Here is a 6,832-nt window from a genome sequence, read left to right on the forward strand (position 1 = left end):
TCTAGATACAAATGAGCCTCTCTTAGAGTATGGAAGAAAATAGCTTGTCGACTTTGCTCATTAGACTGATCCCTCTGTAATTTAAAGGCACCCTCGGGTCCTCTCTTTGAGACTTCGGTATTGGATTTATAATAGGGTTAAGACACGTAGATGGTATTTTGCCAAATTTAAAACATGTTGTGAATTGCAGAATATCCAATAATTGGGTGATTTTAGTATCTCATTTGGAATGTTTCTACTCCAGTTATTTTTTCCAATTTTGCTTTATTGAAAGTCATTTCAATTATGGGTAAAATCCTTTTTAAGATCATCACTGACACTATATTCCTCTTTTAATATTTGGCTCTCAGTAACATTTTACCTCAAACATATGTCTTTATAAAACCTGTCATCACAATCTAAAGCCTCACCGGAGAGGAGATCTTTAAAGTCTGTTTCTCACCTTTTACTGGAATTACCTCAGGTATTCCCAGTCACAGGACTCCCATCACGCCTGAGCACTTCCACACTTTGGTCCCAATTTATTAATTTCAGACCATCAGTTGGTCAACATTGGGCCATTTTAGCAAAATCAGTGCATAGTTGTGTTATTGTTTACTGGTGCACACTTAATATCATTTGTTCGTTCATCATCGGGATGTGTTGTTAATGATCAACATATTCTCATATAACGGTTCGTATGACATCCTACAAACCTGCGCCCCACGAATGACGTTACGTCCTTAACGTACAGTTACATAATTAATGTAAAGTTACGGAGGTTAGGTTTAGGAAAAGACACATGGTGAAGACGGACCTTTGAAATGACTCAAAATGCACTCTTAAGTTCACAAGGATCCGAACACATGACTCCAGGGTCAAGTCCCTGGCGAAGGTCCGTTGTTTGTGACCCATCCACCATGCTCAGGACTGCTTCCTTGTTTACTGCTACTAGTGACTGCAGCCTTTCAAAATACATGGGATATGCACAAATTTGGGTGCACTGCTTTCCGTAGAAAAACAAACGAAAAACAGCCTGTAATGTGCTAACTAGGGTCTTGAATCTGTCCTGTGGGTCTAACGGTTTCCTGCTTTGCAAGGCAGATACAGACTTCCACAGCCTGCTGCTATAGAGTATAACTTCCTCTCATGCAGGTGCAGAACATATGTGCTAGTTGGCTGTTGGCTGTAGTCATCATGGTGTGCTCAAGTGCAACTTTTTGGCCAAGACGCAGGTGACGGGAGGGGACACAACAATCGGCTTTTGTCACCACTAGTTCTTTGATGTCGGTTTGGTGTGTCTGGCCTTTAGATACATGTCAACAGCCAAGAGTTAAAAAAACAAACAAAAAACAAGAGTAAGGTGAATAGGAGCTGGTGGGCCATAAAGAAAATCAGTAACATTTGAACATTTGATATGATGTGTTAGCTTTCACATTTTTTCCAACATGGCGGTTGGGTCATTTTTAAAATTTCTATATCACATTAGGTCCCCTGGTAATGTAGTCTGGATAGAAAAGGTCTTTACAAAGAACTTGAACCAGATAAGTGTGTGATTTTTGGTCGTTTTTTTCTCTGGTTAGTTTGATTTGACTTTAACAGCATCAGTCAGCAGTTGCTTGATGTCTCTATCTACAAAGCAACCTCAACGATCTCCTGAGAAGAGCTTGAGTGAAACTGAACTCAGAGTTTGAAAAGGAGGTCAGCAGCAGACTGGCAGACATCCTGAGCAGCACTGGAGGACTGTCCTCAGCTCACAGTATAACAACTTTCAAAGTATTATAGACTCTGCAGGAGTCAGAGAGACAGAAATAGACTCAATTCAGCGTTTGGCTTTGTCAGCGGAATCCAAGACCTAAAACCAGTTGTTTCTTCCTGACTACTGCAGCGCATTAAGAGGAAATTAAACTCAGCCATAGCCGAGGCATCCTGGCTGCTCGGACGGCCGAACAGCATTTCATGTACTTATTCTGTTGTCTGTTTGATTCTGCTTTAGAGGCTATACGTCATATAATTCCTTCCTGACACAACTTCACAGAAATGTCTGAAATGAGCACATTCAATATATAAACTGCAACTTGTAGGGATGAATACCGTGAAGATTACAGTCTGGCTCTGCTATATGTCAGTGTTGGACAAGTGACATGAAAATTTGGATCAGTTACTCATTTAAAAGGCAGTCACATCACCTTCGGACCAATATTATCAGTGCATTACTCTTCACATTACCTTCTGTTACTCAGCCAATCCACCACAACAACTGACTGTTAAACCATGATGTTTTGCTATTTGTTTATTCTCGTGTAAAACACAAAGATTGAAAGTCAGCCTTAACAATGCAGCTATTTACACCCCAGAAGCTTAGCCTTCAGCATACACTATAGAACCACCGTCTTCACAGCACAGCCACTGCATGGCTTCACGCGTCCTTCAAACTATAATCCTGCTTGGACACCAGTGCCCAGTTAACAGGGCATACCACGTGACGTGCTCTCAGCCTGTCCACTTACTTGAGACTCTCGGCAGGCTGCTCTGACCTGCGAGGTGACAATTATGTGACAAGCAGAGGGAGCTGAATTTTTGTGATCTCAACCTAGTGGCTGGAAGAAAGTGTTGGCGTTGTACGTTTCTGCAAACTACAAGCACGGTACATTGGAATGTTTCATATGTATCACATCAATGTTTCTAAAGTGACATAGTCCATGAGCTGTCTTTGTCATTGGGAGGTGGAGGGGATGGTGGATGGCATGACACCTGGCGAGACGTCTGCCAAGCTGAAGACTACTGTTCAAGACCAACAAAGAACAAACTGGTTGTATTTTAACAAGACATTGATGTGTGTTGTGCCGCTAAAACCGGGTTTACGAAGCCTGTTGGTGAAGATTCTCAGTCATCCTGGTAATCCTAAGTGCTGTATTGTAGGCAACTGGACTCGCTTGGGTTTCATTTCACCTCTCATTCAAAAGGCTTCCTTTTTTTAAGCCCAAACATGATCTTTAGCCAAACCATAATCAAGAAGTGTGGCCAAACATAACCATACATTAACTACAACGCTGTGGTTAACGTACAAATGCAACGTTGCCAACACTTTTACTCGCAACTGGGTTAGATAATATTTCCCCAAGACAATGATGGTCGGTTCGCAATAATTTTGAACAACACAAACACACCTCCCAAAATGTCGGAGTAATGGAGCTTTACTGGAGTCGACATTAGTTCCTTTACATTACTTGTTTATGACACTTAAACAGTATAATGAATTCAACTCCCGCTCTTTGTTAAACACATTGTCACTCTGACCTCGTCACATATCAATGTTTGGTCATGAACTCTCCGCATCTAGATATGATATGCATGGTACTCTGAGTGCATTGGTTGTTGACGTTCTGGGACACCGTGTCAAGTTCAGCCTGTTACATGCATTGTCTGTTTTCAAAATACACTTCCGTTTTCACAGGAAATATACAGTTTGCTTACAGTCTCTTTCAAAACAATGACACTACGTCGGTTATGTTTAGCCAACACACATAAGTGGTTGGGTTTTGGCAACAAAAGCACATGGTTTGGTTTGGGAAAAAAAGAACAGGGTTTGGCTTTGCAATCATACAGAAAGCAAACACTGCCCCTCCCCCGGCTGAAAGTCAGTGGCTGTTGGAAAACCAAAAAACCAAGATGGCGACGGCTGAAATGCTGAACACAAGGCTTCAAAACAGCAGTCCACAAACTAATAGGTGACATCACAGTAGCTGCGTCCATTATTTATACAGTCTATGGTTTATGCAAAACCATACAGTATGCCTTCACTATTAAAAATGAAAAAAAGCCAATGACTGAGAACATATTAATTTACTGGAGTTATTCTCAGTGATGTAACAGACAGAGATGCAGAGAAAAGTCTGTGAAACCTTAAACAAAATGACTAATCAATTCCTTTGGAGATTATTTTGTCATTCATCTATTTTAGTGGACCGTCATAGGCAGAAACACAAAAGAGCTTCCACCCACCCACTTCTCTCTCTCTCTCACTCACTCACACACACACACACACACACACACACACACACTTGGCTTTCTTTCATTAATTCACTTAGAGGGGTTTAAAGGGACGATTTTCTAATGCCAGGAGGGTGTTCAAAGTTTCATAAGATATATACAGTGTGTGTGTGTGTGTGTGTGTGTGTGTGTGTGTGTGTGTGTGTGTGTGTGTGTGTCACTGGTACTCCACATGAACTGGTTATGAAACAGTCTCACAAAGTGGGGGTGTGAATTAATCACAGCAGTTCAACTTCAAATGACTTAAACTTTGCAGACACGTACAAATGCACGGACACACACACACACACACTGTAGTGACCCATTGTGGGTGTCTCACTGCTATTTGATCAAGACTACACAATAAAAAGCTATTTAAATTCTCAGGTATTATCCTCTTAAAGGGTGCAGTGTGTGAGTGGCTGCCTGAAGAAATGCTGCTGTCATATTCTTAAGCAATGTACTTAAGGTCCAGCTGGTCCACTGAAGATGTTAGCTGTCCAGTGACAGAAGACTGGATATTGTAGACAATGACGGGAAGAAATATGTGATGTAAATGTAAAATCTATGCGTTGAACAGTAACTTGCGGGTGGGGACAGCAGAGAAAATAAAAACACTGCACATTTTCAGCGGGCCACAAACCTCAAAGTAAACCTGGAAGTTAGAAACTTTTCTTGGCGTAAGCGCAAGATGGGTAGTTTTCACTGGACCGAATAGCCGCCATTTTGGAGTACAATATCCAGATCTAATAATACCTCTATGGTCAGCATGCTTAAAGTCCTCACTGCTGCAATCACATTTGAGCAAAGAGTACAAGGCTACATAGTTATTTACTACAGCTGATACCTTCTGGTTGGCTGATCAAGATGCTCTTGAAGAGCAGGAAGAATTTAAGTTGACCACAATTTTCTTTGGTTGAATAATGACCTATGTTTGCGGTTGCGTAGGCTACATATGAACATATAAGTAGGTATAAGCATCTAAACATACACAAGTGAATGTATGTGACGTGTACAGTAGTTTGTTTAAAAGAGAAAAAAAAAAGTTGGTGGTAGACGGGTTCATGGATTGTAGAGCTCACATGAGTCAGTGTCTATAAAGAGAAATGTTTATGGGACACAAATCTGTCATTAACGTTTGTTGTTTCCACCATTTCCTCCTCCTAATTGTACAATTAGAGCATTAATGCTAATCCCAATTCATGCCTCCCACACACACACACACACTTTACACAGATGCAGACATACACACTGATGCAGAGATTTATTAAAGTCAGGAACACGGCGTTCAGAACACAGACGCACATTAAACAACAGGAGTAAAGCGAAGGCAATCTGACACAGGCAAAGAAAAAAGAATAAAAAATCACGCAAAACTCAAGAGATGACATTTAAAGGCTGCAGTCTTTCAACAGACGTCTGACTCAGCCTTCTCAAAGCCAGGTCCCAAATTTAAGATAATAAAAGGCTGTTTAAAAAAAAAAAATGACGGCTTTCATGTTTGTATCTTGTATGATTTGTGCTGCGTGCAAACCTCCAGATGATGAAAAGTAAAAAAAGAAAGAAGGTATTCACAAGCGTATTGATCTGTGTCAATTTCAGCCGACGTCATTGGGACACCTTCTGATTAACTTTGAATCTGAACATCTCATGTTTCTGATTCACTTTGCATTTGGTGCAAATCACTTGGTGTAACACCCAGGGAACCCGGCTCATCAAAACAGCCTCGTGTCACGTTGGCAAACCACAAGAAACCGGCTCATGACCCATTTTTTGCTCTAAATTCACTCAAACTTTTCCATTCCTCGCTTTGGATGGTGGATTGACTGACTGGGTGATTTCACACACTGACAGGTCATTTGGCCAGGTGAGAACAATGTCAGTTAAACTCATGGCAGAGGACAGGGATATCTAAAAAACTCAGGAATCAGTCTTCCTCTGAGACCCGAATTAGAAAAGAGAATCAACTTCAACCAAATACAGCAAACAGTTCTGATATCCAAGGTTTTCAGTATGGAGAGATAAATGAGGACATCTAACAGACAGTAGTTTCTCATGATTAGAAAGATAAACAGAGGCAACTGAGGCAAATGCAGTTGGGATAAAGTAAATCGCACTTCAATAAATCTGCTGAGGAGTCGATTATAACCATTTACAGGAAAAATAAAATATTCAAGATATCCATCAGAAGGTGCAAAGGGATTTCAAATAACAGTGGAGCAAATATTAACTCCCCCTCTACAGCCTACATCTGTAATCTGACAATAGCAGCTGTGACTCAAGACATGATTGTGATTTATGTGACATTAACAAGTTCTCAATGGCTTGTAATTTGGTGGTGTAAACTCAGACACTGTCTACCTCTCAATTTGTCAAACACTGACGCTTGGCAGTGGCCTTTGACGTCAGATACCGAGGCATCTTTAGTATGTTCATATGACATGCACTGGGGGGCAGGCTGATCAAGGTATTTCAGATGCCCCTCCCCCCAGCAACGTCTTCCAGCTCCTCCTCAGGGATCCCAAGGTGTTTCAAGGACAACCAACACATGAAATCACTTCCGTGAGTTCTAGGTCTACCTGAGGGTCACCAACCATGCCCTGAAAACCTTTAACAGGATGTAAAGTTATTTTAACAACAACGCAGCACAGTATGTATGTCAGTATGTCACCTGACTTTGTGCTCGTAAGTAAAAATAAAAATAAAAAAAAAGTCTTATTTTCAGCAAAACCTTGATGTTTTCCTCCAAACCTAACCATGTACTTTTGTTGCCTAAACCCAAGGAAATAAACCAAACAATGAAGTAAATGTACCCTGGAAG

The sequence above is a fragment of the Epinephelus moara genome, chromosome 24 (genome assembly GCF_006386435.1).
Source record: "Epinephelus moara isolate mb chromosome 24, YSFRI_EMoa_1.0, whole genome shotgun sequence".
Taxonomy (NCBI): domain Eukaryota; kingdom Metazoa; phylum Chordata; class Actinopteri; order Perciformes; family Serranidae; genus Epinephelus; species Epinephelus moara.